This window comes from Sminthopsis crassicaudata, chromosome 1 (assembly GCF_048593235.1).
Source record: "Sminthopsis crassicaudata isolate SCR6 chromosome 1, ASM4859323v1, whole genome shotgun sequence".
Classification (NCBI taxonomy): Eukaryota; Metazoa; Chordata; class Mammalia; order Dasyuromorphia; family Dasyuridae; genus Sminthopsis; species Sminthopsis crassicaudata.
Genome location: NC_133617.1, coordinates 149,360,273 through 149,382,700, shown reverse-complemented (window position 1 = coordinate 149,382,700; position 22,428 = coordinate 149,360,273).

Sequence of the window (22,428 nt, the reverse complement as noted above, 5' to 3'; positions counted from 1 at the left end):
ATAAACCATCAGTCCAAATGATGAAGATGAAACGTGGCACTCACCTCCTGACAGAAAGGTAATGAACTTAAATGTTTGAAAAATACACATGGTTTTTTGGATATGACTAATATGAGAATTTATTTCATCAGACTACACAATTACATATTGAAGGCTTTGTTTTTCAGGTTTATTTGCTTTGATTTGTTGGGATTAGAGGACACAGTAGCAGAAGGAACAAATTAATTTTTAAAAATAGTTACTTAAAAATACACATAAGCTATTAAAACAAAACAAATATTTTTCAAAGGTTTAAAAAGAAAAAGAAGTTATGTTTATTTTCAGTCTAATGATTAATTTGCAAGGAATTAGGAAAATCATTTTTGTGTTTGAAATTTCATCTGCTTTGAATAATTTCATTATCTGCCATTCTGATGCTATAATTTAGCTAAAAATAGCTATTCAAGGGTTCATATGTATATATATTATGGTAGAAGTTGGGGTTGAACATAGAATGAAAGAAGATAGGATATGGTTAAAAGGATTATTTATTTTTGTGACTATCTTTAGCAAGATCAGCAGGCTTCTATTAAATAGTTGTTCTTTTCCTTTTGTTCAAAATGACTAAGGAGCAGCTAAGTGACATAACGGATAGTGTTATTCTTGGAATCAGGAAGACTGATCCTCGTGAGTTCAAATCCAACTTCAGACACTAATTATGTGACTCTGTATAAGTCACTTAACCCTATTAGCCTCAGTTTCCTTATCTATAAAACTACCTGGAGAAGGAAATGGCAAATCATTACAGTATCTCTACCAAGAAAACTCCAAATGGGGTCACAAAGATTCGGGCATAATTGAAGTGATTCAACAACAATAATGTTTCATTTCTATCTTCTTGAATTCTGAAATTCCCTTAACTTTTATAATCTTTTATCATTTGTCTCTCTCTGACATGTAAGCCCTAATGATGCTGGCATTCCTTACAGTCACAGTTAGTCCCTCTGCCCCTGAGATCTTTCCCAGTTCGTCATCCTTGCACTGGCTACAGTCTCCTCTTTTCTCCTTCTTGATCCCTCGTTCCACCAGTCCAACTCTTCTCTCTCTGTCCTCCTCTCTCAAGTCTCTTGCACCTTATCTTAGTCCTGATGTTCCTCTGCCAACCCCCAGCCTTGGACTACTGCCAGCATACATTTTCTTCTCTCTCATATTCTTATGGCTGAATGAAGCCAAAGAAAACCATAAAACCCTACCAAGTCAAGTACAAATTTATCTACATAATCTCATTAGTTCCTCATTATGGCACAGAAATCCTTTCATAGCTTCCTAAGCAAGTCACCATTCCATTCATGACAACAGCTTTTCCAAACCTTTCCATTCCTCCTCAGACTCTTTCTCCCCCATCCCTAATCCTCTCATCTGAGAAATTGGCCTCATATTTCACTAAAAATGAGGCTATTTGCCTAGAATCCTCAGTTGTCCCCTCCTTTTCATCTCACATAACTCAGCAGCCTTTCCCATTGTTTCCTCCTTCACCCCCATCTCAGGTGAAGGCTCCTTTCCAAAGCAAACACCTATATATATATTATCTATCTATCTATCGATAGATAGAGAGATAGATAGATAGATAGATAGAGAGATAGATAGATATACAAGTGATCCCATTCCATCTTATTTCTGTACAAGAACACCCCCTTCTTTCAGTAATCTTTGAAATCTCTGTCTTCTAGCTACTTTCCTGCTGTCTACAGGCATATCCTCATCCTCAAAAAATTCCCACTTTTTCCATCCATTTCTTCAAGCTAACATCACCACCTCTCTACTCTTTCAAGACTAGTCTTTGAGAAGGCTGTCTATAATCAATGCCTCCACTTCCTTTCCCCTCACTCTCTTTTTAACTCTTAATAATCTGTTCTCTAAGCACATTATTCAGTTGAAAATTCTCTCTCCAAAGTTATCAACAAATTTCTTCATTGCAAAATACAATGGTCTTTTCTTCATTCTCATTCTTTTTGACAACTCTATAGTCTTTGACACAGCTGATCACTCTCCTAGTTATTCCCCTCTCTGATTTTTTGTGACACTGCTTCTCCTCTTCCTCAGTAACAATTTATTCTCAGTCTCCTTTGCTGGATCTTTATCTAGGTCTTGCCTATTAATCATGAGTGCCCTCTTCCATTCTTCCTTTAAATTATTTCATCATTAATTTTTTTTCATTCAGCAACAATAAATAGAAAATCAACATAAACAACCAAGGCCTGATTTGAAACATTTGCCTATTTGGGGAATATAATCACACTGAAAATTTACAATCGGCTGTCATGTCCTGGTTTAAGCTGGTTTCAGCATATGTCTGCAACATATCTCTCCTCACAGTAGAAAAATGGAGAACTACTAAGATAGAGAATGAGTATTCAAGCCTTGATTGCTACTTTGGGTGTTTTTGCTTAATTATATTTTCTTTACTACAATAAAATGTTCATATTTCCAAATATGACTATGATTATAAAAAAAGACATTAATAAAACTTTTTAAAAGATATTGCTAAAGTGAATATTTGCTTTACAAGCGATGAGAAAGAGATCTTGAATCATGAAGGTAATATGAAAATAAAATGTCAATAAAAATTATATTTAAAATTGAATAAAAAATTTTAATAAAATATTTTTAAAGTGTTGCCTTCTGAATCACTGCTACATACTACGTATGAATGTCTTATGCTGATGGCTTAAGGATTTAAGCCATCTTGACAGGAATTGTCTTTTCTTGTAATATTTTCAAATCCACCTAGAGGCCCCTGCACTATGGGCCCTTTTTCTGTGCATCATAAGCAAATCATTTTCTCATTCGTGGGATCTGCCAACAGAATTTATGGCACAAAAGAGTCATCTAACTTACAAGGTATCTAAGTTGTAGCAAGAAGATTTGCAGCATATGGTTGAGAAAGAATAGCCTTCTTTCACTTCCATCACACTTCATACTACACAGATTGTCTCAGTGCTTAGTATATAGTAAGCATTTATCAAATGCTTGTTTCCTTCCTAAATAAACACTCTTGACAGCACCTACTACAGTCCCCTGCCTCTAGTAGATGTTTAATAAATCCAGATCAACTTGAATAATGTTGATAAACAGTTCCTAGAAACCATAACAAATATCAAGTGACTCCTTTAAGAAAGTAATGACATTGGTAATGGCTCATGGTTTGAAACAATTAAGACTGTTCTTATCAGAATACATTAAGTTGGAAGTGATTCCCAATGCAGCTACAATCTCACTGAATTGAGTTTTTGCTCCAATGTCACCAAATGCCAGCCATCCAGGCCTGGCCGTCATTGTGTCACTTTTATCGATATTCTCTCATAAATTGATCCTAGGAATCCACCCAATGTGTTTCTCTGAAAAAAAATAGAATTATTTCATGATCTTTCAATCTTGAGTTACAATTGCCTTAGAAACTGCTGCAGGGAAACAGAAATAAATTGAAAGTGCAAAGGTCCTTTTTTTGTTGTTTAAAAAATAACCTCAGCTAGGTGGCACAATATATAGAGGACCAGCTGTGGAGTCAGAAAGACCCTTCTTTCTGAGTTCAAATCTGATCTCAAACATGTACTAGCTGTGTGACCCTGCACAAGTCATTTAACTCTAATTGCCTCAGCAAAAAAGAAAAAAAAAAGATTATGATATGAGGTTTAGATTTTTAGACAGTTACTTTATAACTTTTATATATACTTTTATTTTTATACTTTTATATATATACTTTTATAACAGTTGGGTATGAATCTAAGCATTCATATTTTTAAACTATTTTTCTAAGTCTAAATGTTCATGTTTTGACATTCAAAAAGTTGTGTATTATGCACTCAATATTAAACAACAAATTTAACCATATGTTAATGATCATTTAGCCTTAAAAATGTATTTCTAATTAGAATAGGTCTGTAACGGTTCATTGGACACTTCCTCTGTAAGCAGCATGGCACAGTGAATAAGATACTAAACTTGAAATATCCCAGAAGACTGAGTTCAAATCTAGATTTAGGCATTTACTATCTTTGTGACTCTGGACAAGTCATTCCATTTCTATGTGTCTTGGTTTCCTCATCTATAAAATGGAATCATTGGACTTAGTAACCTCTAAGGTCCCTTCTAACACTAAGCTTAGGACTTTGCTATTCATCTCAGTATTTTTCTTTCCTATATTCTACACATATAGAATCATTATATTCCCTACTTAGACCCTGAAGCTTTACTCTTCAACAAAGAGAGGTCCCTCCCACTCCTTTTTTGGAAGTGTATATTTGATTTTGGTAACAAGTTGACTATCTGCCAATGTTATGTCTACTCATCAAGAATCTCTCACTGAGAACTCTGCAGCCAAAAAGAATTCCAGGGAAGCTAGAGGATAAGTCTCAGCTAAAAGTTTTGTGCCCAGTCACTTGCTGCATGTATGTTTAATATTGATAATGCTTCATTATCTATGAAATTTAGCAAAGTTTCTTGCGTATCTCTTTTAATTAGATCTATTTTTATTTTTGCTTGATCTGAGATCAGAATTACTACCCTTGCTTTTTTAAACATCAGCCTAAGCAATAATAGATTTTGCTCCAGCCTTTTACTTTGTATTTTATATCTCTTTGCTTCAAATGTGTTTCTTGTAACAACATATTGTAGGATTCTGGCTTTTAATCCTCTGTGCTCTCATTTCTGTTTTATGGGACAATTCATCCCATTCACATTCCCAGTTAAGACTTTGAACTTCCCTCCGTCCTATTTATCCCAATTTATATTTTTCTCTCTCCTTTCACCCTTTCCCTCCTCACTAGTGTTTTGCTTCTGACAAACATTTTCTTCAATCTGCCCTTCCTTTTTTCAGCCCCGCCTTTCTTATGCCTTTCCTTTCTACTTCTGCCCTCTCCCCATTAGCCTCCCCATTTCCTTTCCCTTTCCCCTCCTACTTTCTTATAGGGTGAGACAAATTTCTATGTCAAAATAAGTATATATATTATCCCCTCTTGAGCCAAATCCAATGAGATTAAGATTCAAACAATGCTCATCCCATTCCCTTCTTTCCCTCAACTGCAATAGGTCTTTTATGCTCTTCCTGTTGTATAATTTACCCTATTTTGCTTCCCTTTTTTCTTCTCCTAATGCAATCTCTTTTCCATCCCTAATTTCTTTTTTATATCATCACATTAAAGTCAATTTATACTTACACCCTTCAAGTATCCCCTTTTAAGTGCCCTGACAAAAATACAGTTCTCAAGAATCACATGTATCATCTTCCCAGGTAGAGATGTAAACATTTTAACATTTAAAAACAAACCTTTTTTTTCTTTTCTTTTTAGCTTTTAATGCTTCTCTTGAATCTTGTATTTGAAGATCAAATTTTCTTTTCAGCTCTTATATTTTCATCAAAAATAATTGAAAATTCCCTGTTTCACTGAATTTTCCCTGAAATATAATATTTAGTTTTGCTGGGTAATTAATTCTTGCTTATAGTCCAAGCTGCTTTGTCTTCTAGAATCCTTTAATTTAATTCTTTAAAGTGGAAACTTCTAGGTCCTGGATAACCTTGATTGTGATTCCTCAATATTTGAATTGTTTCTTTCTGGCTACTTGCAGTATTTTCTCCTTGGTGGATAATTATAGAATTCAGCAATAATATTCCTTGAAGTTTTCATTTTGGGTCTCTTTTAGGAGGTGATCCATGGCTTCTTTCAATGGCTATTTTACCCTCTGGTGTCAGGATATCAGGGCACTTTTTCTTGATGATTTCTTGAAAGATGTTATCCAGGATCTTTTTTTTTTCATCATGGCTTTTAGCCAGTCTAACAATTCTTAGATTATCTCTTCTGGATCAATTTTTCAGGTCAGTTGTTTTTTGGTTTTGGTTTTTTTATGAGATATTTTACATTTTCTTCTATTTTTTTTTCATTTTTTGAGGGTTTTGTTTGACTACTTCTTGATGTCTCATTGAATCATTCACTTCCATGTGTCCAATTCTCATTTTTAGTGAATTATTTACCACCTTGGTATTTGGTTAATTGTACCTTTTTTCAGCCAATTTTTGTCCATTTTGCCATATTTATTTTTTAAGAAATTATTTTCTTCAATATATTCCACAAATACTTTCCCCAAAACTTTCATAATTCTTTAGCTTAGCACCCATTTCTTTTTGCCATTTTTCTTTTATGTTTCTTTTAAGATGCTTTTTGAACTGTTCCAAGAGCTCCTTTTGAGCTGGAGACTAGTTCACATCCTCCTTTGAGGCTTGAAGGCATTCTGCCTTTTCTGTCCTCTTCTGGGTTTGTGTTCTGATCATTCCTGTCTCCACAGTCTGTTTCTATAGTCAGAGCACTTTTTTGGCTTTTTGCTCCTTTTTAAAGCTGAGCTCTGCTCCTAGAGCACAGGGGAGATTATCTCAAGCTCTTCTGCAGGGAAACAAAGACCTCTTACTGATGCACTGGGACTGGTGGTGCCACAGGCTTTCCCACTAGGCTGGGTGCACCTGGCCAAATTCTTGGGTTTGGGGGCTTACAATCTGCTTTCTGTAGTTGCATTGGAGGTGTCACAGCTAGTCTGCTAATCCCCTGATCTTCTGAACCAGGGAACAGTAGCCAATACGACTGTATTTTGGCTAAGAGCCCCTGGCTAGATCCCTCACACCAAGCTCACCTCCTTCCTCTCCCCCCACTCCACCGCACTGAGCTGTGTTTCCTCTCTGCCTAATGAGATATACCTTTGCTGAACTCCTTCCAACATGTTTTAAGGTGGAAAATTATTACACTTCCAATGTTTGTGGATTTTGTCACTCCAAAATCTGTACAGAGGCTTGATCTAGCACTTATTCTAAGGGAAGCTGGAGAGATCTCAGGCAATGCTCATCTACTCTTGGCTACCTTGGCTCTGCCACTAATTTTGACCCTCTTAATCCTAGTTCCAATATTTCTGTATCCCTGACTAATGACATTTTTAAAAGGATTCTGTCTTAGGTAGAAAGTGATATAGTGGGAATAGATCACTAAATCTGGGGTCAGGAAGAAATGAGTTCAAATTCACCAGTTAAGTGGTGTGATCCTTTTAATTTCTATCAGTTTCAGTTTTTTTTCTCCCATGAAATGGGAATAACAATAATGTTGAGGGTGAGAAATGAGGGGTGAGAGATACCCTAACAGTGATGGGGTCTTCAGCCCATGTTACAGATTTTTGAAACAGAATTTGCAGTCCCAATCTGCAAGCAAGATTTTGGGTAAAAAATATGAGTTTATTTTCATATTGAGAAGTTAAGCAACAGGCCAGTTCCAAATAAGAATTAGCAAAGATTTGGGGTACACAGTTGTTTTTTATTAGCCTTCTATGGTTTGGGGCTAGGGGATTAAAGGCTAATTTTCAAATTTAAAAGGGTGGTGATTGTTTCCCAAACCAAAGTGGTTGGAAAGACATTCAATGTTCTTGGATAGGCCGAGCGAATATAATAAAGATGACAATACTCCCCAAACTAATCTATTTATTTAGTGCTATACCAATCAGACTCCCAAGAAACTATTTTAATGACCTAGAAAAAATAACAACAAAATTCATATGGAAGAATAAAAGGTCAAGAATTGCAAGGGAACTAATGAAAAAAAAGTCAGAGGAAGGTGGTCTAAGTGTACCTGATTTAAAGCTATATTATAAAGCAACAGTCACCAAAACCATTTGGTATTGGCTAAGAAATAGACTAGTTGATCAGTGGCATAGGTTAGGTTCACAGGACAAGATAGTGAATAAAAATAGCAATCTAATCTTTGACAAACCCAAAGATCCCAAATTTTGGGATAAGAATTCATTATTTGACAAAAACTGCTGGGAAAACTGGAAATTAGTATGGCAGAAACTAGGCATGGACCCACATTTAACACCACATACTAAGATTAGATCAAAATGGGTCCAAGATTTAGGCATCAAGAACGAAATCATAAATAAATTGGAGGAACATGGGATGGTTTACCTCTCAGACTTGTGGAGGAGGAAGGAGTTTGTGTCCAAGGGAGAACTAGAGACCATTATTGATCACAAAATAGAACATTTTGATTACACCAAATTAAAAAGTTTCTGCACAAACAAAACTAATGCAAACAAGATTAGAAGGGAAGTAACAAATTGGGAAAAAATTTTTATAGTTAAAGGTTCTGATAAAGGCCTCATCTCCAAAATATACAGAGAATTGACTTTAATTTATAAGAAATCAAGCCATTCTCCAATTGATAAATGGTCAAAGGATATGAACAGACAATTTTCAGATGATGAAATTAAAACTATTTCCACTCATATGAAAGAGTGTTCCAAATCACTATTGATCAGAGAAATGCAAATTAAGACCACTCTGAGGTATCATTACACACCTGTCAGATTGGCTAAGATGACAGGAACAAATAACGATGAATGTTGGAGGGGCTGTGGGAAAACTGGGACACTGATGCATTGTTGGTGGAGTTGTGAAAGAATCCAACCATTCTGGAGAGCAATCTGGAATTATGCCCAAAAAGTTATCAAAATGTGCATACCCTTTGACCCAGCCATACTACTACTGGGCTTATACCCCAAGGAACTACTAGAGAAGGGAAAGGGTCCTGTATGTGCCAAAATGTTTGTGGCAGCCCTTTTCATAGTGGCTAGAAGCTGGAAGATGAATGGATGTCCATCAATTGGAGAATGGTTGGGTAAACTATGGTATATGAATGTTATGGAATATTATTGTTCTATAAGAAATGACCAACAGGAGAAATACAGAGAGGCTTGGAGAGACTTACATCAACTGATGCTGAGTGAAACGAGCAGAACCAGAAGATCATTATACACTTCAACAATGATACTGTACGAGGATGTATGCTGATGGAAGTGGATTTCTTCAACATAGAGAAGACCTAATCCAATTCCAATTGATTAATGATGGACAGAACCAGCTACATCCAGAAAAGGAACACTGGGAAATGAATGTAAACTGTTATTTTTACCTTCTGAATCCAATTCTTCCTGTGCAACAAAAAAAATTCGGTTCTACACACATATATTGTATCTAAATTATACTGTAATATATTTAACATATATAAGACTGCTTGCCATCTGGGGGAAGGGGTTGGGGGAGGAAGGGAAAAAATCTGAATAGAAGTAAGTGCAAGGGATAATGTTGTAAAAAATTACCCATGCATATGTACTGTCAAAAAATGTTATAATTATAAAATAAAAAAAATAAAAAATAAAAAAAAAAAAAACCAAAGTGGTTCACAAATTAATTGGAGGTAGGTGATTCCTGAGGGAACCAGGTAGGAGGGTGGGGATCATTTTTAGGAATTTCCCCCAATTTAGGTGGCCAAGTAAGTCACACTCCACAAAGATCCAGGGACACAGTTCTATTACATCAATAACATCCACCTTAGAGAGTTGTTTTCAGGATAAAATGAAATAATGCAAACCTTAATATACTATTAAAAAGCAAGTGACTTATTTTTATCTTTGTTTTCAAATCCTGTTAATGATTTCTATCCTAGAAATCCCAACACAAATATCATTTTCCTTACAAATAAAATAAATTAAGATAAGTGGTGATTGCTTTAGCCTTCTCACTATTATTATGATTAACATCCTATCTGCTTTGAGCAGTTTTTCAATTATTTACATGCCAGGATCCAAAAGAATTATGAAGCAAAGCAAATCTAGAATAGGTAGAAAGGGAGTGGAAACAATCTTAACCTTCAGCAAAAGAGAGGGCCAGCACAGGATATCCAGTGCAAATAATCCAAAAAACTAATCACTATCTATTTCAGAAGTCAAGATTAAACCAGTGCTTAATGCAGGCTGCCCACAAATTCCATCTGGGACATGAGAAAGTATCTGACAAAAAACAATTTGGGGTGACCCAGGGGATCCACTTAAGACAGGTGATAGGCCAAGGCAGCTTGCAGGCAGCCCATGCTCTAGCTAGCAACCAGATAGTCCAGGCCCATCCCTCAGCAAAAGATTAGGCCAGATAATATCTTTAAAAGTTGAAGCTTAGACTTTTTCTTATTTTATTTTTAATTTATGGAATAAAACTAAGTATTTTCATAATGCAGTACAAGAAAAAGATTATTCCTAAAACTGAGAATCTGCTGTGCACAATTTACTCAACCTGGGGATTAGTCAGGGACTACCACTACACTATACTAAGGAATGTAGGAGCAGAGTTTGACTAAAGTTAAATTTCTCAATCCTGAAACTGTGACTAAGAGAAGAAAAATAAATTTTAAAAAATAAATAAATAAATAATAAATTAAACATAATGAATAAATAAGATGAACTAAAAGAAGCCAAAGGAGTAAACACAGCAGGTGAGAACTGAAAGAATATCAGGGAAAAATAAAGTTTGTAAAGCACTTTATATATATTGTGTCATCCTTATATATATTGTGTTATCTCCCCCTATTAAAATGTGAGCTAGGAATAGTTAACTTTTCTATTTATATTCTCAGCACTTAGCACAATTCTTTGTCTTTAACAAATGTTTTACTCATTCATTCATTCATTCTTTTGATCCTGAGAACAACTTATAAGACAGGTGCTTAACATCACTATTTTAGGGGAAAATGAAATTAATATCAGTAAAATAATTTTACTATGGTCATGGAGTTAACTGATTAAGCTAGGATTTTAATTCAATCTTTTTGACTCCCAATCCATAGCTCTATATGTTTAAAAAAAAAACTGCTGTTCACACTATGCCTTCCTACCAAAAATGTGCAAAAATAAGGAAAATATAGAATGTATAAGATAAATATAATATATACAATAACTATAAAGAATATATAGAACAAATATAAAGAATATATAAAGTAAATATAATATTTAGGATACATATAAAATAAATATAAGGAATATACAAAGCATATATAGAATAAGCATAAATATCATATATATAAATATATAAAATATAATATAAATATGACATTTAGGATATGTATAGACTAACATAAGAAATATATAGAATAAATATAATATTTAAACTGTAGAAAGAAAATAGATAAAAGGAATACATAGAATAGATAAAAATGTAGAAGAGAAGTTTGAGAAGCACCCAGAAGAGACAGATAGTGAACTAGGAATTTTGAGGAAGAAAACTCAAGAGCAGACCCAAGAGAGAGCATGATCACAAGATCCAGGGCAAGAGAAAATTTCAAGATGGGAAGATGAAGAGTATGTCAACAATTGTATATAATAATCAGATTTGTTTCAGATAACAGTCTGTATCCATAATCTACAAACTTCAGAGAGATCAAGCAAGTTGAAGACTAAGAAAAGTCCCACAGCTTTAACAATTAAAAATTAAATTCAGCAAGTAAATAGAAAGCACCCCCTCTGTGTAAGGTATAACACTTAGTAGTATGGTTACACAGAAGAAATTCAAAACTCCTCACTCTCAAGCAGCTTAGAGTTTACTGGAAGAAACAAAAAAGTAGAAACAAAAGCAAACTTTAAAAAAAAACCTACAGGAGACTGAGGAAGAGCACCAAAAACTGTGAGGATAAAGAAAGAACTTCTGAATAAGGCAAACCCTGAGCTATTCCTTAAAGGAAGCCAGTTATTCTGAGAGGCAGAGGTGAGAATGGAAAATGTTAGAAGCTTAGAGCTACTGATAGGTGGGAGATGGAATGGTACATAGACAATAACTATTTTATTGAAGAAAGACTATCTGTCATCCCCCTCCTCCCAATTTCAACCCCTCAAGGTCTAATTATACTGCAACATGCTCATTTGTCAAAAATGTGGAACAAACATCTAAAAAATCCTATTTATTTTATTGAGAGGGATCACACACTTTGACTTGAAGAACCCTGAGGTTTAATGCTTCTAAATATGTCACTTGTTAGCTCAAGAGTTGCATCAGGTCTCAGTAGATCAAATTATTATGAGTGGAGTACTTGGACCCTTCCCTGAGAGGAATCATTTGAGCGAACTCTTGTCTGCTCGTAAAATAATATAATGAACAAGCCATTTCATTCTTCCTTTAGTACTTTCCCTTTGCTCCCTTGTCCTGATGGACAAACAGATTAGTGATAAGTCTCCAATAACACAGGAAAAGGTCATAGGGAGCAAGAAGCAGAGAAAGAGATGGTACTCTTAGGAGTTCAGAAAGCAGGGTTTTTTATTGCTGAGAATGTTTTAAATTTCTAAGATAGAAAATGGAAGAAAACAATTGAGTCAGAATTCCCTCCTCCCTGTTTATTGAGACACCCATCAATAAATACACTATTATTATTCTCACCTTTCAGAGAGCTAAATCCTGAATTCCTCATACAGATAGAATTGCCAATAATATCAAAGAGATTTATTTTCTTTCCTGCCTGAAGAAGATCGCATATTCCCCATTTGAGCAGATATGGACTTGTTTGTCATCTAGAAGAATTTTATTAGTTTAAGGTTTTTTTTTTTTCATATCTACTCCACTAAATGGACCAACCAATATAGAGTAAATCCCATTTTTGTCCCACTGTTCTTCCTCTTTTTGATAATTTGCATCCAACTCTACCATCATTTAGAACAAAGCTTCTTAAACTGTGAATCCTGATTCCATATGAGGTTACATAACTAAATGGGGGGTTGCAAAACAGTAAAAGGTTTCTGAACTCCATGACCAAAAATTAATTCAAAATCAATTGAGTAAAAAATCCGAGGTGGTTTTTTTGTTTGTTTGTTTGTTTACAATGCTTACCTGTGTTGTAGTGTGTGACTTCACTGCAGTCTTCATTCTGAACATACAACATACACACTTTGCACTGGGCCTGCACAAATGCTGCCGGGAAAAAAAAACACCTCAGCTCAGTTTCAAGATGGAGTCATATAAAAATTTCTTAGGCAAAAGGAGGCTGCAAGTGAAAAAAAAAAGTTTTAAGAAGCTCTGATCTTGAGGTCAGTTCATCTGACCCACTCTAAATTGAGGATCAAATACAAAATGCCCTTGTCTCACCGCTCTTTCTATCCATCCATCTTCTCTAGTTATCATCTTAAATAATTCCTCCCTTTCATCACAAAATTCCTTATGAATACCACCAATAATAGATACATCTACTGGTTCTCTTTTACTTTTTTCTTAACTCTTTAGTAATCTGCTACTGACCTCATAATTCAACTGAAAATGTCTTCTCAAAAGTTGCCAATGATCTCTTAATTGAAAAACCTTCTGGCTTTTTTTCAGTCCCCACTCTTGACTACTCCATAGCCTTTGATACTTCTAATTATCACTTCTCTTAATTTTTTCTCTCTGGGTTTTTGTATCTCTCCTGGATAGACTCCTAGCTGGCTGACCATATGTTCTGTTTCCTTTGCTAGACTGTTACCTAGGTTTTGCCTATTTGCCTATGGATGTTACCCAATGTCTGTCCTGAGTCATCTTCTTTATTTTATATAAGTGATTTTATTTAGTGATCTCATCAACTCCCATGGATCCAATTACTGTCTCACTTAAGATCAACTCCTGCTGTTCCCTGATTTCTAGTCCCAAGCACTTCAAACTACCTACTGGACAGCCTAAACTAGATGCCCCATAAACATCTTGAATTCATCAAGTCCAAAATTGAATTCAGTATCTTTCCCAAAAAAAGTTTCTCTTCTTTCTAATTTATCTATTACTGTAGAGGGTATGCAGTCACTCAGGCTTAAAAACTATATGTCATCCTTAACTCTTCATTCTATCTTTTCTCCCCTTCTCCGCTCTCCTTTCTTCTCCTTTCTTCTTCTTCCTTCTTCTTCTTCTTCTTCTTCTTCTTCTTCTTTTTCTTCTTCTTCTTCTTCTTCTTCTTCTTCTTCTTCTTCTTCTTCTTTCTTCTTCTTCTTCTTGCTCTTCTTCTTCCTTCTTCTTCTTCTTCTTCTTCTTCTTCTTCTTCTTCTTCTTCTTCTTCTTCTTCTTCTTCTTCTTCTTCTTCTTCTTCTTCTTCTTCTTCTCCTCTCTCTCTCTCTCTCTCTCTCTCTCTCTCTCTCTCTCTCTCTCTCTCTCTCTCTCTCTCTCTGTCTCTCTTCCTCTCTCTGTCTTTGTGTTGTGCACATGTGCCCATCTGTCTGTCACACACACACACACACACACACACACACACACACACACACACACACAGTATTCTGTTTGGTACCAAATCTGTTAATTCTACCTTTGCAATATCTTGCCTATAAATCCCTTCTATTTTTTTGATGCTGTCAACCTCATTCTTAACTTGTTCCAGAAACATACAGGTTAGCCTCCCTCTTTCAAATCTATCGTTGCTTTAGTCCATCCTTGACAAAGCTATCAAAGTGAACTTCCAAAAGTAAAGGTCTGATCATGTCACCTTCCTATTCAATAAACTCCAGTGGTCCCCTATTGCCTCAAGTAACAATGTAAAATCTGTTTGGTTTTGAAAACATTCCATAATCTGGTTACTTTTTTATCTTTCCCATCTTCCTTTCCAGGCACTTTGTGATCCATTATCAATGGCTTTCTTGTTCTCCTCTCACAAGGGACTCCATCTTTCAACTCATGCATTTTCCCTGGTTTTTCCCTATACCTGGAGATCTCTCCCATCTCATTTCCACCTCCGAGCTTCTCTGATTTCCTTCAAATCTCAGCTCAAATACGACTTTCAGCCTTTCCTGTGTTCCCTTAATTATAGTTCCTTCCCTCTGTGATTGTCTCCAAGTTATGTTGTATGTAGCTTGTTTATACATAGTTGTTCGAATGTTCTCTCCCTCAGTAGACTCTGAGTTGAAAATACAAGGATTGTTTTGATCATTAACTGTGAAGCTGAAAAGTTAGGCTTGAATCAAGTTGTGAAGGGCTTTAAAAGCTAAACAGAGGAGTTAATATTTTATCCTCTAGGGCATAGGAAGCCATTGAAATTGATTAATTAGAATTATATGGTCAGATTTATGCTTAATGAAAATCCATTTGACAACTATCTGGAAAATAAACTAGAATGATGAGTCCTTAATCTTACTGTCTTCTCTCCCAGATTATCTCTCATTTATCCTGTAAATTTTATTTGTTTAAGCATAGTAGTTGTGTGTTGTTTCTCCCATTCAATTGTAAGCTTCTTGAAAGTGGGACTCATAGAAGTTGGTTTTTTTTTTTTCTTTCTTTGAATCCCCAGCACTTACCACATAGTCTTAATAAATGCCAGTTGATTTGATGTCAGAAACTTGAAGCAAAAAGACCAGTTAGGAAACTAAAAGATAGAAGTGATAAAGGTCTAAATCACAGTAGTGGTTGTGTAACTAGAGAGATGAGATCTTACATGTTGTGGAGAGAGAAACAAGATTTAACAATGATCTGGATGTGTGAGAAGTGAGAATAACAAACTTGTGAGTTAGTACCTTCAACAGAAACAAAAAAGTTTAAAAGGAAGGGTAGTTTCTGGGGAAAATAATGTGTTGAGTTTAAAATGTCTCTGATACAGCCAGAGTGAAATGTTTCATAAACAGTTGATGCTATCTCTAGGTCTGAATCCTACAGTAGAAACTAGAGCTTATCAGATCTATCTATAATCTACATATAGGTAATAATTTTAAACACAGAAGAGTAGTGAGTTCATTGAGGAAAAAGCATAAGTAGATTTGAGAAAAGATGGCAGAAAAGTTTTGAAGAAGAATCAAAGAAAATGCTACCTATGATGAGCTAGCAAAGGAGAAGAAGTAGCCAGATCAGGAAGAGAAAAACTAGGAGAGAACAGTGTCATGAAAACCCATAGAAGGAAGAAAAAGCAAGGAGAGGAAGTGTTTAACACTTCAATCCATCCTCCACACAGCCACCAAAATGACTTTCCCAACTCCAGATATGACAATATCAACTTTCCACCTAATCTCAATAAATTTCAGTAGCACCCTAGGATCAAATATAAATTCCTCTGTTGCACTTTTTAAAATTTTCATTATGTGGTCCCTTCCTATTTTTCCAGTCTTTTTACACATTATTATCCTCCTTAGTGCTACAGTGTAGCCATATTGGCCACTTAGAATTATACACACTCATCACACTCTCCCTCTCCCTCTCCTTCTCCCTCTTTCTTTCTTTATCTCTCTCCTTCCCTTCGTCCCTCCCTCTCTTCCTCCCTCCCTCCCTCTTTTCCTTCCTCCCTCTCTCCCTCTCCCTTCCTTTTCCACCTCCCTTTCCTTTTCTCCCTCTCCCTCTCAATTTCCCTTTCTCCCTCTCTGCCTCCCCCTCCCTCTCTCTCTTTCTCTTTCATACATATACACCTCTGCACTCATTACCTAAAATGTTGTAACTTGCTCCTGCCTCTTAGAACCCTAGGTTCCCTTCAATATCACCTTCTGCTTGAGGACTTTCTCAATCCTTTTAGCTGTTAGTGCTAACCCCCTTTGAGGTTACCTAAACTATTTTGTACTTGTCTTGTTTATAACTATTTATGTATATGTTGTCTCCATCATCAGAATGTAAGCTCATTGAGGATAGGAACCATTTTTGCTTTTCTTTTTGTATCCCCAGAAATTAACACAATACCTAGCACATGGTAAGCACTTTAATAAAGGCTTGTAGATTGATTGTAGGATGCATTGATGGAGTTGTGGTCCCAGAAGCTAGAATAAAAGGGGAATATGACATCAGTTGTAAACTTAATTTCCCCCAAGAAGTTGACAATGAAAAGAAAGGGAAGCAATATCAGGAAATGATTAAATGGTCCAGAAAAGAGTAGTTTTAGACTCTATGGAGAAGTTAGAGACCAAAGGAGGGGGAGAGCAGGAAAGAGATAGACAGACAGACACTCAGACAAAGAGAGAGACAGAGAGAGGAAATGACCAGTACAAATTCCTAGAGAAGGTAGAAAGGAATGAGATTTTTTAAATGCATGTAGAGGAACTATAATTAGTTGTCTTTTTTTAAAAAATGAGGAATATCTTTTCTTCTGTGAATGGAAGAAATACATGGAACCTGAGGACTCCAAGAACTGTGGGAAGTAGGAGTACAGTTAACAAGTATAGAAGGGGAATTACAGGTTTAAATTAAAAGAAAAAGTTTGAAAGAATTGCTATAGAGAATGAGTTTGAGAGTTGGATGAATGTAAGAATAAAGTTACTGAGCAACATCAATCAAAATTAAGGAGACAAAATCTCTTAAGGCAATCAAATCAGAATATAGTGATAAAGAGTTCATTGTAAGTTTAGCTATAAACAGAGAATTTAATTGAATTTAATAAGCATTTCCTAAGAACTGGTACAATGGAAAGAGGCCCTAAAATCAAATACTGCCTCTAGTGATTACTATTTGTGTGTCTTCAGGAAATTCACTCAATATTCATGGACCTCATCTTCCTCATTTGTAAAATAACAGAGTTGAACTAGATGATCTCTGAGATCTCTTCTAGATGGAGATCTAAGATACTAGATCCCACTATATGAGAGACATCTTAGTTTAATAGTTAAAGTGCCTGTCTTAGTCAGGAAAAAGTGGGTTCAAAGCCTATCTTTGGCTTTGCATGGCTATATGACTCTGGGTAAGTTATTTCACTTGTCAGTACCCAAGCAAAGCTTTATGACTGTAAAGTCTTTATAACTTAAAGACTATGGAACAGATTCACAACTGGATTTTTATCAGTTGAGGGCATTTCCTTCACAAGTTTGGAAGGGGGGGGAAATATGCAGGGCATAAAATTGGACCAGACCTCAGAATGAGTTTTTCCCTCTTCTTCCAACATGTTAATTAAACACGATAAACTTAGGGAATCATGACTGTATTCCTGTGGACAATTGTAGGGGTTTTCTTTCTCTTTATTTGTTTTTAACTAAAAGACCATTTATTCTCTAGTAATATCTCTGAAATTTGTCCTCCAAAAGTGAAAAAGAATGTACATTTTTACATAAAACTTTCCCCAAAATAATTACTAGACTCCACAGGCATAATTCATTCTATCAGACTCCAAACACAAAGCATTGCAACTCATCACATCAACCATTTTGCTATCAGAAATAGTGAACTGACATAACTAAATGAATCCCATAAGGAAATATTGTTGATGGGAAGAGAGAGGAGTTTTGTTTGCACATTAATATATCTCCATAGACCAGTAAAGGTTGAATTGTGCATAAAACACACAATTGGACTCTTTTGTTCACATTTCCCACATTTCTTTGAAAACTTCATTTTAAAAACAGCTATAAGATGAATAAGTAACTTGGACAGACAACAGTGGAACGATTAATTCTAGCTGAGCCAAGAAGCACTATGAGACCATAAATCAGAGTGCTTCTTATAATCAGATGTTTGCACATAATAGAGATCTAGGGTGACAGAAGCTCTGTAAATCAACCCACAGAGCATTAGACTCCAGAATAGAGAAGCAATATAACATCAGGAGACCCAAGAGAGTCACATCTAAGAGAAATTTTCGGTTGTCAAAAAGAAGAAAAGAAGTCATTCAGAATAGGATTCTATTTTTAAAAGAACTTTTGACCAGAAGATCAGACAAAAGGAATGTGTTTTGGAAGATATCTTTTTTTTTAATCACCTTTAAGCTGAGACTACTACTTCATTTGGAGAAAAAGAAGAAAAATCAAGACCAAATTTTGCTTTCTGTTTTGGTAATGTAGTTAAAATATTCCATGTTCATTTGTAATTTCATCTTAAGCATTATTATACAGCCAATCATTCAATAAGTAGTTATTAAGTGCTTACTATGTGCCAGACATTATGTGAAATGACAAAAATTAAGTGGTCCCTGCCCTCAAGGAATATATATTCAATAAGGGAAAATGTAGATCTAGAGAAAATATGTAGGAAATAAATAGCAGAGGAGGTGGTAGGGGAAGCCTCATATATAATGCAGCATAATGGATAGAGTGCTGGACCTGAAGTCAAGAAGACTCATCTCCATGAGCTCAAATCCAGTCTCATTGTGGCTCTGGACAAATTTATTACCCCTTTTTATCTCAGTTTCCTCATCTGTAATGTGGAGTGGAAAATGGCAAACCACTCCAGTATCTTTGCCAAACAAAGCTCAAATGGGGTCATAAAGAATCAGACAAGACTAAAAACAACTAAGAAAATAAGAGAGTAGCTGAGCTGAGCTGAGCTTTGTGGGAATCAAGGAATTCTAAAATGAGGAGGTAAAAGAAAATGGCCTTCCAGAGGAGAGGGACAGACTGTACAAAACCACATATACTGTATATATATTGTTTGTAGATAATCAGTTTGAATGTTGTTTTCTCCATTATGACCTTCTTAAAAGCAGGGACTAGTTTTTACCTTTCCTTATATCTCTAACACAATCTTCGCATTTAGCATGTTACTTAGCAGATAACAGATGTTTAATAAATAAGTACTAACTATTGACTGACATCACTACAAAGATTAGAAAATCACAAGGAGGAACTATAAAGCCAATTAAGTCTGAGGAGATAGGTTGGAACCAGATCATGAAAGGCTTTAAATGCCAAATAGTGGAGTTTTGATTCAGCCCCAGAGGTAAGAATCACTAGATTTTATTGAGCAGTAGAATGACATAGTCAGATATAATCTGTCTTTAAGAAAATCATTTTGGCAACTGTGTAGAGGATGGAGCCAAGAATTCTTGAGTTCTAGCCATCTCAGATACTTAGTAGCTATGTTACTCCGGCTAAGTTAACTTTTCTGAGCCTCAGTTCCTTCATCTGTAAAATGAGCAGATTGTACTTAATCTCTAAGATTTCTGACAGCGCTAAATCAATAATCTCATAAAAAGAGACCAGAAAATAGAAGAAAGATGAATAAATATTTACCAAAGAAGGTAAAAGCACCACACCATAAATATATAGATATAGATATAAGACTTGGGCATGTCTAAATGTGTCAAAAAATGTATTTTATCTTACTCTCATTTTTGTATTTAAGTTTAGCTGTCTTAAAAATAAATTTAATTAGGAGTTTGCAACTTTTTGATAATATCCTTTATGAATTATTTTTTAAGTTTTTATTTTCAAAATATATGCACAGATAATTTGACATTGACCTTTGCATAGCCTTGAATTTCAGATTTTTTCCTCCTTCCCCTCACCCCTTCCCCTAGATGGCAAGCAATCCAAAAATGTTAAACATGTTAAAATATAGGTTAAATCTAATATGTATAAACATATGTATACAGTTCTTGCTGCACAAGAAAAATCAAATTAAAAAAAGAAAGTAAATGTTAAGAAAACAAAATGCAAGTGAACAACAACAAAAAGAGTGAGAATGTTATGTTGTGATCCACATTAAGTTCCCATAGTCCTTTCTCTGGGTATAGATGGCTCTCTTCATCATGACATCATTGGAAATGGCATCAATCATCTCATTGTTGGAAAAAGTCACATTCATCAGAATTGATCATCATATAATATTAATGTTTCCCTGTTCAATAAGCTCCTGGTTCTGCTCATTTCACTTAGCATCAGTTCATATCTCTCCAGGCTTTTCTAAAATCATCCTCCTGATCATTTCTTAAAGAACAATAATATTCCATAACATTCATATACCGTAACTTATTCAAGCATTGTCCACTTGATGGGCATCTACTCAATTTCCAGTTTCTTGCCATTACAAAGAGGACTGCCACAAATAATTTTGTACATCTGGATTTCTTTCCCTCCTTTAAGACCTCTTTGGGATTTAGGCCCAATAGAAACTCTGCTGGATCATAGGGTATGCACAGTTTGATAACTTTTTGAGCATAGTTCCAAATTGCTCTCGAGAATGGCTGGATCCATTCACAGTTCCACCAACAATATTCATCATTATCTTTTCCTGTCATCTTGGCTAATCTGAGAGGTGTGTAGTGGTATCTCAGAGTTGTTTTAATTTGTATTTCCCTGATAAATAGGGATTTGGAGCATCTTCTTATATGATTAAACATGGTTTTAATTTCTTCATCTGAAAATTGTCTGTTCATATATTTTGACCATATTTTAGAAATGAGGCCTTTATCAGAACCCTTAAATATAAAAATGATTTCCTAATCTATTGCTTCCCTTCTGATCTTGTCTGCATTAGTTTTGTTTGTACAAAAAATTTTATTTAATATAATCAAAATTATTTATCTGGTGTTCAATTTTGAGTTCCAGGTCTTCTTTGGACACAAATTCCTTTTTTTTCCACAGTTCTGAGAGGTAAACTATCCTATGCTCTTCTAATTTGCTTATATCACTCCTTGTGTCTAAATTATGAATCCATTTGGATTTTATCTTGGTATGTGGTATTAGGTGTGTGTCAAGCCCTAATTTCTTCTATTCTAGTTTCCAATTTTCCCAGTAGTTTTTGTCAAATAGCAAGTATTCTTATTGCAAAAGATGGGGTCTTTGGGTTTGTCAAACAATAGATTGCTATAGTCATTGACTATTTTGTCCTGGGATCCTAACCTATTCCACTGATCAACTACTCTCTTTCTTAGCCAGTACCACATGATTTTGTTGACCATTGCTTTATAATATACTTTTAGATCTGGCACAGTGAGGCTACCTTCATTAACATTTTTTTTCATTAATTCTCTTGAAATTCTTGATCTTTTGTTCTTCCAGGTGAACTTTGTTATTATTTTTTCTAGCTCTGTAAAATAATTTCTTGGGAGTTTGATTGGTATGGCACTAAATAAGTAGATTAATTTAGGTAGTATTGTCATTTTTATTATATTCACTCGGCCTACCCATGAGCACTTGATATTTTTCCAACTGATTAGATCTGACTTTATTTGTGTGGAAAGTGTTTTGTAGTTGGCAGATAGATTCCCAAATATCTTATACTATCAACAGCTATTTTGAATGGAATTTCTTTTTGTATCTATTGCTGCTGGACTTTGTTGGTAATATATAAAAATGCTGATGATTTATGTGGATTTATTTTGTATCCTGCAACTTTGCTAAACTTGTGAATTGTTTCTAGTTGATTTTTAGTTGATTTTTTTAGGGTTCTCTAAGTATACCATTATATCATCTGCAAAGAGTGCTAATTTGGTTTCCTCATGGCCTACTCTAATTCCTTTAATCTCTTTTTCTTCTTTTATTGACAAAGCTAAAATTTGTAATACAATATTGAATAGTAATGGTGATAGTGGGTAGTCTTATTTCACTCCTGATCTTATTGGAAATGGTTCTAGTTTGTCTCCATTACATATGATGCTTGCTGACGGTTTTAAATAGATGCTAGTGATCATTTTAAAGAAAAGTCCATTTATTCCTATACTCTCTAGTGTTTTTAATTCAATGAATGATGGATTTTATCAAATGTTTTTCTGCAACTATTGAGATAATCACATGATTTTTGTTAGTTTGGTTATTGATATAATTGATTATACTAATAATTTGCCTAATATTGAACCAGCCCTGCATTCCTAGTATAAATCCTACTTGGTCATAATTATTATCCTATGGATGACTTACTGTAATCTCATTGCTAATATTTTAATTTAAGATTTTTGCATCAATATTCATTAGGGAAATTGGACTATA